Consider the following 12,220-nt stretch of genomic DNA (forward strand, 5'->3'; position numbering starts at 1 on the left):
GGCAAAAAGTGTTACTAGCACTTAAGGTGCGAATATCAGAAGCGAGACTTCTCTGCCCACTTTCTGCGCTGGGTCTACACCACGCTAACTCCACGAATGAGGAGGATTCGCTGGCGCCGCGGCTCATTTCCAGGTTTCCACTGGGCTCCTTCCCATCCCACGCGCGCAACGCTCCTGGGATTCGGCGGCGCTGGAGAGCGAAACTTCCGCGGTGTTTGTGGTTGGAAACTCTCCTCCCCAAACCGCCGGGAGAGAGAGAACCCGAACGCCTACGCCAGAGGCCGTCACGGCCTCCGCTGAGCTGGGAGACTTTGGCACCGGCTTCTCCCCAAGACTCCCCGAGGGCACACTCGGGCTGCGATTTGAAAACAATAGAAGGAAAAAATGGCCAAAAGTTCTTTCCCTGCTGAAGGCACCCACACCCTCTGGCACAGTTTGCAATGGTTTGCAAACATCCATTCTCCCTCCACTTTATAGAGCGGAAAAGCACCCCCAAGTTGTTCACTAATGGTGGTGATGGTGTTAGTGGTGGCTGTTCTGATGCTGCTTTCTGTCTTCTATCCTACGCTGTCTTCTCCACAATCAACTTTGTATGCACAGAAGGGCTATGCACGTATTTCTCAAGGAAAAGATTGCAAATTACGCAGAGCGCCTGCTTCTAACAACTTCTCCTCGGGAGCTGGGGGAGCTCCCCAGGGTGACACCCCGGAATAAGCTCTGTCTTGGAGGACGGAGAATCACCCCATCGCTCACCTGCTTAGGCTTCCCTGGACCCCGTGGCTCCGCGCCTCTCTCTTCCCGGGCCAAGTCGCGAGCGCGTGCGCTTGGGTTAATCTGGAAGTCCGAGAGCGGCGTTCCTCTGTGCGGTCTTGGAGAGATTGGGCTTCTTTCTGAAAGGTGTGCCAGCCGAAATCGCTGCAGTCCAGCTAAGCCGATTGCTGCGGCTGGTCTCCCCTGGCGCCTCCGATTTCCTGGCGCAGCGACGACAGTAGCCCGGAGCTCCAAGTGTGGTTGGATACGGCTGGAGGGCCCCGCAGTGAGTGGGTGCCAGGCTCACTGCCCCAGGTGAATGGCCAGGCAAGCTCTCCCGCCTAGTAGTCTTTCATCCTCGGGCGCGTCCCTTTTCCCTGGTAGCACCGGCCGGGAGCCGCCGGAGGATGGAACCTCAACTGCTCACTATGATGCATTGAACCTTCCTACCGCGTCGGTCCAGCGGGGGAGAAGACATCTGCCCACCTGCTGGTTATTCGCCAAGTGATTCTGGAAACCAGAACTCCGGGGCAGCGGGAAGAAAGGGAAAAAAAAAAAAAAAAGAACCCAGGAGGCGGCCACTACAGCCACAGGTGCAGGTAGAAAGTTCGCGTTCCCGCCCTCCAGGGACGAGATTGGACCAGGTCGCATACGTGGCACGGCCTTGGGATGTCTGATTGGAGAAAGGCTCCGTGTGCGCCGCTCCGGAGCCGGACTCCTGGAAGAAGAAACGGAGGCAGAGCGATCAAGGCTGCAGGTGGGCGCCGGTGGACAAAAGTCACAGTTCTCCCTCTGCCCCTACCCCAATTTCTTTTTTCCTTTACTCTCCGATTCACCGGCTGTGGCCACTCAGCTCCTGGAATCTCAAGTTTTGTAACTCTCAGGAGCCGTTCCATAACCAGGCAAAATATTGCAGAGCTGCAGGGGCCCTGGGTTGAAAGGCTGTAACATTAACAAGTTCGTTATGTGCTAGCCAGGCGCTGTTCCAAGCGCTTTCTGTGGATTAACTCATTTACTCCTCCTCCCAGCAATCCTGGGAGGTAAGAACTATGATTATCCTCAGTTGACAGGCGAGGAGAACTTAGCTGTGAAAGGTAAACGGTTGCTCAAGGTTACATGGCTGGTACCTGGTAGAGCTGTATTTGTACCCCGGAGATCTGACTCCGGCCCCGGGGGTTTTATCGGCACCTTATACCACAGGTTGCCCCTCAGTGTGGGGCTCAGCACGACTCAGTGAGCATGGGAATTACCTTTTCTTGGGTCTGGAAGTCCGTGGAGCGCCACTGCACTCGGGGAGTACAAATCCTGCCCAGAACTGGAAGTGAAGTAAGTGAACCTGCCCATTGCCGGTCAAGTTTCAGGAGGCTTTTGTTCCCAGGAACAAATGGGTGGTTTTTGTTACCTGGACAGAAAGGCTTTGACATAGGGAATTTTCACTAATAAAGGCAGAGGTGCAACCGGCTTCATCTTCCAGGCTGCATTTCTTTTTCAAAGAACTGTTCTGCTGCTCCCTGAGCTCAGTGTGTAACTTCTCTGAAGGACTGGAGCAACTGACATCCCAGCATGTTGGTTCTGAGGACTTGCCGAAGGGGTGAAAGTAGTGGAAGACACGACACCTAGGTATTCCATAACTTAAATTTTGGAATTAATAGAAATTCTTATAGATGGTTTCAATTTTTGAAATATGGTAAAAATACAAATACTTTATATTTTTAACTTCTTAGTTTAGCATTCTTGGATTTTTAAAATGATAACCACAGCAGCATGTATTTGAAAGTGATGCATTTTCATATATTTATTGGAATTAATTTTAGAGAGAAAACTTATAATCACAGCACCAGAATGGAACAAAGATAAGCCACCAACTGTGAGAGGAGGACAGGACAAGTTGTCATAGTCCCATTCTGTTACAGAGAAGACGCTGGACCAAGGAGGAAGGCCCGGGTCTGAGGAACCGTCCCGCCTCGAAAGTGGTACACCTGGGTTGCTACATTGTTTGTTGATCAAATGGGTGAAGGAAAAAAAAAAATTAGGAAAAGAAAATGAGTCCTGCCAAATGGCTCCTCATCTAGCATGACTGAACAGACTGCTACTGTTAAGTCACTTCAGTCGTGTCCGACTCTGTGCAACCTCATTGACGGCAGCCCACCAGGCTCCCCTGTCCCTGGGATTCTCCAGGCAAGAACACTGGGTTGCCATTTCCTTCTCCGGTGCAGAGGGCCAGCATTTTCTTAACAGATCAACATCCAACTGCTGAAATTAAAAAAGTTCAGTCTCTTATATCACTCCCATTTGTTTTTAACAACTTTTGGAATAAATCTGTGTTTCATTGGTTTGATAACACCTTACACATAACCCTTGAGTGCAGTAAAAACATTAAAATGGAGACCTGAGAACTAAGAAGAAATGAGGTAGAAGGGACTAGGGAGATGGAGAATGGAGATGATCAGTCCAGTCAGAGGGAAGAGCACACACAGAAACCATGAGCTGTGAAGGAGCTTAGGATTTTTAAGGAGTGAAGAGGCCAGTGTGATCTGAGTGCAAAGTGAGCAAAGCACTGCAAGAGACAAAGCTAGAAAGGTGGGTGTGAGCAGACCATTTAGGACCTTGTCACTTGTAGGATTTTTGAACGTAATTCATCAAAGGGAAAGTAACATGGTAAGATCTGCATTTAAAATATCACTGAAGCTGTACAGAGTAGATGGAAGAGGGGACAAGATGGGGCTATGGGAAAACCAGGTAGGAACTGCTGGAATACGTCAGGTGGGATATTTTGATGGCTGGTGGGAGAGTGCTGGAAGTGTGGATGGTGAGGAGAATGTGTGCATGCCCAATCACTCTATTTAGTCATGTCCCACTCTTTACAACCCCATGGCTCTTCTGTCCATTGAATTCTCCAGGTAACAATACTGGAGTGGGTTGCCATTTCCTCCTCCAGGGGATCATCCCAACCCAGGGAACGAAATCCTATCTCCTGTGTCTCCTGCATTGGCAGGCAGATTCTTTTACCACTGAGGAGAATGAGATTTATGTCAAAGAGATTTAGGAGGTAAAATCAACAGGACACTCTTTCATTCAGTTCATACAAAAGAGGAGCCTGAGTTTAATTAGAGGCTTAAAGGAGAGATACTTTGACAGACTTCTTTGTAACTAGGAGCACACACATGATCCAGTTCTGACTTCAGGGGCTATAGGAATGCTCCTTCCTGAACAGAGGACAGAGCCTTCTGACAGAAGAACATCTTTTGCAGTATCCTTCATTCTTATGTTGCAGCACAGTGTGAGAGTGTGCAGCTGCCATCATGCAACAGTGAGGCAACAGACATGGGAATAAAGCCCAGCACACTAAGGCTGATGACATGGGAGCGGGACAAATAGAGCAAGTATTTCCTGTGATGCGGGTGAGCCGCCGCCGAGCGCTGGAATGATCTATCTCCTGACTACTAATTCACTGAGATAATATGGATTCCTGTGATTTAACCACAGCTTTACAAACTACAGTTTTCTGTTACTTGCAGCCCAAAACATCCCTCCTTGATATAATGTAGTAGATTATAGAAAAAAAAAGATATTTTTCAAAAGGCAAACAGGTAGTGTTGTCACATTTTTTTCTGGCTCAATCTGAACAGTTCTTCCTGGAAGAATGATTTAGTGAAATATTTAAGTAATGGGGAAGTTTTTAGAGGCGCGGGATGCATCTGCGAAAGAAGGCACTCTCATTGAAAAGGCTTGGACTTAAGGAAATGAGTAGATAAAGGTATGTGTACAAACCTGGGTAAATCCAAAATGCTGGGTAAATCCAAAAGATGAGGTGAATCAGACTGTCTGAGATATCATGGTAGTTTGACTTTTAAAGACAGAGTTTTAAGTAAAAACAATTAAAACTTATTTTCCTCCATTTTTGAATCTAGAATTGTTTAAATTTATAAAAATTTTCATAACTAATCCCATGCAAAAAAAAAAAAAGAAAAGAGAGTTAATGTTAATATGGTTTTATTATGTAACTATTGATCTAGGAATCCTGCAGTTTGTTTCTATAAAGAGGACATGGGGGAGGGGGGCGGGTCCTAAACCTCTACATTGGTAAGTCATGAATACAGTGTAGATACACTTAAAAGTTGGTTTATCTACCCAGTGAGTAGTTGTGACTTTCAATTTAAATATGCTTAGATTGGGCAGTACTTACATTTCTTCATAATATTTTTTTCTTGTCATTTGAAAATTTTCAGAAATGTGTTGATGGTTTGAGAAAAGACAATTTCTTTTTAAAAAAAATTATATTGTTTATTTCTCAGGTGACCTTTAAGTGCAATAAATGATTATATTAAAAGACAACAGAGAATAAATTTCTAGAGAGCAAGGTTTGCATACTAGAAATTAAAAGAGAAACTTTAGAATTTAAACCTGCATTTGCAATTTTAGTAAATCTGGCATTGCATCAGAGGCTGAGAAATTGCTCTCTCTTTAAAGCATTTATGGTGTCAACTAGGGCAAGGAAAACATGCGATGAGAAAATATAAGACATACAGCTAATCAAAATGAAGAAAATACAGATCATTTATATTCTCTTCACCCAGGAATGACCATGGTTGATGTTTGGGTGTTAGTCCTTTTACTCTTTTTGCCCCCTATTTTCACATTTTCTCCATTCACCTTCTCTCTTCTCTTCCCTTCCTTCCCCTCCCTTCGCCCTTCCATCATCCCTTTCTTTTATGGACTCTTCCGTTCTTTGAAAATTGGATTCGCTGCTCCCATGGCCTTTTCCTTTATAGTTATCCATGTACTGGTAATTTAATATTCCTTTTCTTGTTTCTGTGTATTCACATCAGTCTTGTTGGATTTAGTTTGTAAACTTTTAAAGAGAGGACATTGCACCCATGCCTGATGGTGGAATCCACTGTTCATAGCATCTCATCCTGTGCCCTGTCAGTTAACGTGAATGCATATCTAGAAGTATAAAAATTATAGTCCCAAAATATTACTAATCATGTCAGTTTCACACTTGACCTAAGTAAGGCTAGTTTGTACAGTTCAGCCTCTCTCTGAAATTCAGCCATCACCAGCTGACTCTTCCCAACTTTCCTAGCCTCCTCTTTTCTGAATCTGGTTCCTTAGTATTCTTGGATATTATTGTATGCTCCTCATTTGCCTTAAAAAATTATTTGTAGGAAAATTTAAGACCTAATCAAAAGTCACTTTTTCTAGAAATTCTTTTCAAGATCTTAGGGGCCACTGTATACTAAGTTCATGGCTTAGTATAAGTCATGTTTTGGGATAACCAAAAAAAGAGACTGTTAGCCTATAGTCTGGAGAAGGCAATGGCACCGCATTCCAGTACTTTTGCCTGGAAAATCCCATGGACGGAGGAGCCTGGTGGGCTGCAGTCCATGGGATCGCTAAGGGTCGGACACAACTGAGCAACTTCACTTTCACTTTTCACTTTCATGCTTTGGAGAAGGAAATGGCAACCCACTCCAGTGTTCTAGCCTGGACAATCCCAGGGACGGGGGACCCTGGTGGGCTGCCGTCTCTGGGGTCGCACAGAGTTGGACACGACTGAAGTGACTTAGCAGCAGCAGCAGCAGCAGCCCATAGTCACACCTGGGACAAGCCTCCCTACCCTCCCCAGATCTTTTCTGCTCCAAATTAGCTTAACTTTCCATGAAGACCTGTTGGGGGGATAAGCATAGTTTACTTCTGGATTGCTCAAACCCTTTGGGGGTCAATGCTTATCAAGGGAAGGATGTTCTATTAATTGCTCTTTTTTGGATGAGCCCTACACTCACTTAAAATTCTGTCCCTTTTCCTTCAGGAGGAAACCAAAACAATTGGTTTGGTGCCCAATTGTTTCCAACAGGAGAATTTAGCCAAATAACCTGGCGTGCCATTGACAGGAGTGGGTGTGTTTTCATTTTATTGTGAATTGTTTGCTTGGTGTTTGTCCCCATGACTCGACTGTAATTTTCATATTTATTTATTGTCTGACTCCGTCACTAGAAAGTGAGTTCCAGTGTATTTAGTGATCATTTACAGAACACTTTCTAGGTACTAGGTATAGTCCTAATTGCTTTATAAAGACTAAGTTATTTAATCTTCCTAAAAGCCCTTATGAAACAGGCACTATTATTATTATAGATGAGGTAACTGAGACACTAAGAACTTAAGTTACTTGCCCAAGGTCACACAGCCAGTAAGTACTAGAGTCAGCATTTGACCCCAGGAAAACTGGCTTCAGACTCCAGAGACTGACTGAGCACTGTGCTATGCCTTTTCATGAGCACTTGGCATGTGTGTGTGCTAAGTTGCTTCATTTGTGTCCTTGTGACCCCATGGACTGTAGCCCATCAGGCTCCCTTGTCCAAGGGATTCTCCAGGCAAGGATTACTGGAGTGGATTGCTGTGCCCTCCTCCAGGGGATCTTTCCAACCCAGGGATCGGACTCATGTCTCTTACATCTCCCATATTAGCAGGTGGGTTCTTTGCTACTAGCGCCACCTGGGGAGTACTAGAACAGGTTACTATGAGTCTTTAGGACTTGGCATCTGCCTGATGATAATAGTTTTTAATATTGTTGAATGTGTGACCATCCAATGCATAAATAGGAATGCTTTCTTGGTTATAATATGACTGACTTGTAAAAAGAAATGTTTTAAAAAGTTTTAATTGGTTATTATTCATAAGAATAGCCTGATTTGAGGACTTCCCTGGTGGTCCAGTAGTAAAGAATCCATCTTGCAATGCAAGGACATGGGTTCGATCCCTGGTTAGGGAACTAAGATCCTACATGCCGTGAAGCAAGTGAGCCGGTATGCCACAGCTAGAGAGTCTGTGCCGCAGTGAAAGATCCTGCCTGATGCAACAAAGATTGTGTCTGCTGCCAACTAAGACCCAATGAAACCAAATTAATTAGTTTTAAAAAGTTGTATAAAAAAAGGAATAGCCTGATTTTCCTTAATTCTGAGGAGTGAAAACAGTAGGTATGCCAAATTACCTGATACATTTTTGTGTTTTCCTTAAAACTGGAAGAATAGTATCATGTTGCAATACACATTGAAGGAGATGAGGTTAGGGGGTAAGGTATGGATTGCGCAGAACAGTGTAATACCAGAGGATGGCAGCTGATATTTTATTAAATGTTGTACTTGGGGAATAAATGAATGATTTAGAGGACATGACATTTCAGAACACGGTTCCACAGCACATCCTGACTCTCTCAGGAAACAAAGATAATGCCACTTTAGTGTTTATCAGAAAATCACTGATGTAAGTAAAAGTCGTGTGTAATGTTCTCTGGCTGGTCACCTGGATCCAGGTCAGGGCCAGGGTAAACTAGATCCTGTAAAAGGTGATTTGCTATCCGTGGTTGTTCGTTTCCCTTTTCAAAGAGTCGATTTGGTTATGCTCCATTTGTCAGATTTTATTTTCTCCTTTGTGCTGTGTTGATGTGTCAGCCCATTAGGTCACATGTGTACAGGCATGAGGTGGATAGCTGATGGGAGGGTAACATGATGCAGGGAGGGAATCTTTTGGTCTCCTCACCTGCTTCAAAGCCAGTGTCAAACTTGAAAGTGAAAGTAGTAGTTGCTCAGCCGTGTCTGATTCTTTGTGATCCCATAGACTGTAGCCCACCAGGCTCTTCTGTCCATAGGATTCTCCAGGCAAGAATACTGGAGTGGGTAGCCATTCCTGTCTCCAGGCGATCTTCCTGACCCACGGATCAAGCCCAGGTCTCCTACACTGTAAGCAAATTCTTTATTGTCCGAGTAAGAAGTCCATAAGAAATAGCTGCTTTTCTATCACAGGCTATTAGAAAAGGTGCATCAAAGTTTTGGGACTCAGCTTTCTGCTCAGTGCCAACACAGGTAAATCTCACACTGTTCACTCTTCAGGAACATTCAGGTTCACCTATTTGACATAATTTAAGTTACATAGTGGGGGAAACGGCTTCAGATTTTAAATGCTTACTCTGGGCTTTCACTCTGCTATGTGTTTATCCAAAAGTGGTTACTGTTCTTCCCACTTTTTTTTTTTTTTTAATGGCAGAGCAACCCTGAGAGAGAGATTACAAGTTCTACGGTTTTAACTTAGAAAGTTGAAGCAATTTGCTCAAGGTCACAGGAGCATAAGAAGTACAATTATTTTGACTCAGTTTTAATTACTTTTTCCTTAATACAGTGTTCTTCTTATATTTCCATTTGAATCTCATATTGCCATTTAGTTAATCATTAGATCAATATGTGTTTATTGGTATCAAGGCTATTATATCAAAAGAGGTAGTCATACTGAAAAAATTCAAATTAGGTCATCATCTTCTAAGTTTCCCACTTAGAACAATGCTAAATCATATGTGGTTGCTTGCATATTAAAGCCCAATGGAATCACAGAGCACTCAAAGCTCAAACTAACACTGGGAATTGTAATTATATACATTTCTTGTGTAAAGACTTGATGGTTGGTTTGAATTACGAACTGTGTGGCTTTGGGGAGATTACTTAATATCTTTAGGCTCTGGTTTCCTTAAATGTAAAGTGGGGATAATAGTACCTACTTCTCTGGATGGTTGCCAAGATTCAAGCAGACGATATATTAAAAAAATTTTTTTAATTTATTCTTAATTGGAGGATGATTGCTTTACAACGTTGTGTTGGTTTCTGTCGTGCAGCAACACGAGTCAGCCCTAAGTATGTACATGTCTCCTCCCTCATGAGCTTCCCTGCCCCATCCCACCCCTCCAGGTCGTCACAGAATGTCACAGGGCTCCCTGTGTTATATCGCAGCTTCCCACTAGTTATCTTTTTTACACATGGTAGTTATATGGAGAAGGCAATGGCACCCCACTCCAGTACTCTTGCCTGGAAAATCCCATGGGTGGAGGAGCCTGGTAGGCTGCAGTCCATGGGGTCGCAAAGAGTCTGGACACGACTGAGCGACTTCACTTTCACTTTTCACTTTCATGCATTGGAGAAGGAAATGGCAACCCACTCCAGTGTTCTTGCCTGGAGAATCCCAGCGATGGAGGAGCCTGGTGGGCTGCCGTCTATGGGGTTGCACAGAGTCGGACACAACTGAAGTGACTTAGCAGCAGCAGTTATATATGTCAATGGTACTCTCTCAATTCATCCCGTCTTCTCCTTTGCCTGAGACAATACATTTATTAAGTCCCCAGCACAGTGCCGGACACGTAATAGGCACTCAGTAAATGTTAGTTTCTCCTTGACTGACTTCTTTCATTGGCTGTGTAGGAAAGCGCTGTGAACAGACTCTAGAAGTCAATCACTTCCAAGTGCTTTTGGAAAATAATGAATAGAGAGTCTTAAAATTCACTGCCATTATTGTTGGTTGGGGCCTGTTGTTTCCACCCCACTCCCCCGAAGAATATCATGTTAAAAGTTACTGGAGAGTATTTAACATGCAACAATTTGCTCTGAAACTTCTTTTTTCAGAAACATACCTGATGATTAAATCAAATCAAGCAGAAGTTTCCTGTGTGTGATTCAAGAGTGCTGCTCACCCTTTCAGCACTGCAAGTGCATTATCTGTTGTGGAAGGAGGAAGTGTGCTCCGTTAAGCCTGAAAGCAAAGTTACCAGAAAAGGATCAGCGAATCACAAGGCAGAATCCTTAGCAGTAAGGCCCCTACTGAACTGTGACTGAGGCACAAGCCAAGGAATATGTTTAATGTGTGCTGCCCCATTAGCTCCTGGAATCTTAGTATACAACCCACACCACTGAATCAGACCCACAGGAGGGAAACAACAGGAGCATCATGGCTCTGCTATGCAGACATAGCACTATTGTTTCCAGATATTAGTTTTTATTTTATTAAAGTAACATTGGAGAAGACTCTTGAGAGTCCCTTGGACTGCAGGGAAATCCAACCAGTCCATCCTGAAGGAGATCAGTCCTGGGTGTTCATTGGAAGGACTGATGTTGAAACTCCAATACTTTGGCCACCTGATGCGAAGAGCTGACTCACTGGAAAAGACCCTGATGCTGGGAAAGATTGAGGGCAGGAGGAGAAGGGGACCACAGAGGATGAGATGGTTGGATGGCATCATCGACTCGATGGACATGGGTTTGGGTGGACTCTGGGAGTTGGTGATGGACAGGGAGGCCTGGCGTGCTGTGGTTCATGGGGTCGCAAAGAGTCGGACAAGACTGAGCCACTGAACTGTGAACTGAACTGAATATATTGCACACCAAGTTCAAAAGTCAAATGTTATTAAAGTGATTATAGTAACTAACAGGGGTTTCTTTTTCTTTTCTTTTTGATGTGGACCGTTTTTCAAAGTCTTTATTGAATTTGTTACAATATTGCTTCTGTTTTAGGGTTTTTTGGCTGTGAGGCATGTGGGATCTTAGCTCCTCGACCAGGGATCAAACCTGCACCCCCTTGCCTTAGAAAATAAAGTCTTAACCACTGGACCACGGGGGAAGTCCCCACACGGATTTCTCACCTCATTTCTTCTCTTAGTTCTCTTCCCCAACCACCTTCAACAATTTTGGCTTTTTACTCATGGCACATGCACGTCTCTGTATTTCCAAATAATATGTGTTTTATTCTCTCTTTTGATTAATCCATATTTGACCTCTGTTAATTTCCTATTATGATATTTGAGGATTTTGTTCTCTTATACCGTCATGCCTTCTGCTTCCCTTCTCACAGATCCCAGTAGGGTCATATTACAGCTTTTGTTTAACTGACTATTCCATTTTGATATTATTGTGCCTTTGTAGATATTGTTCACGCTAAGCATTATAATGCACAGATCATTATATTTGCTTCCCAACTTTTTGTCTTTTTCTAAAGTTAATAATGACCTCTCCTTGTCCACTTTCCCTCCACCTCAGTCCTTTCAATCTGCTTGTTTTGGGTCCTATTTCTGATTTTTTCTACACCTCCCAATGGTTTCTTGGTACACTTTCTACAGGTGCTGTCATATCAATACATACATATGTTCCATTTTGTTTTTCCTAAAAATATCCCTCCTGGACACCTCCTTCTGCTTCTGTAGGGACTGACCTGTCTCTGGCATGTTGGGGGGTGAGGTGGTGTCACGGCAGCCAACAGAGAGGGAGTTTGAGAAGAAGGGAGTGGTCAACTGTGCCTGCAAATGAGAAACCAAGCAAGCAGAGACCCGGAGTCTCAGTGCGGCTGGTGGGGCTCCAGGGAGAGCACCCTGTGGGGAGCACAAGTGCTGAAGCTGGACCTGCAGGTGAGAAGGTGTGCCACTGCACCTCCACAGCTGTTCCCGTGCCAGCTGGCCTCAGTGGCAACCCGTGAGGTTGCTGCATCAGAGAGACAGACAGGCACTAATTTTTCAGTTTCAGAGGGGAGAAAACTGAAGCTCAGAAATGTTGGAAGCCTTGATCTGTGACTGAGCTGGGTCTTGTGGCTCTAAAGCCAGTGCTCCATGAAAAGATGCTCAACATCACTCATTATCAGAGAAATGCAAATCAAAACCACAATG

Source organism: Budorcas taxicolor, chromosome 4, assembly GCF_023091745.1.
Source record: "Budorcas taxicolor isolate Tak-1 chromosome 4, Takin1.1, whole genome shotgun sequence".
Taxonomy (NCBI): Eukaryota; Metazoa; Chordata; class Mammalia; order Artiodactyla; family Bovidae; genus Budorcas; species Budorcas taxicolor.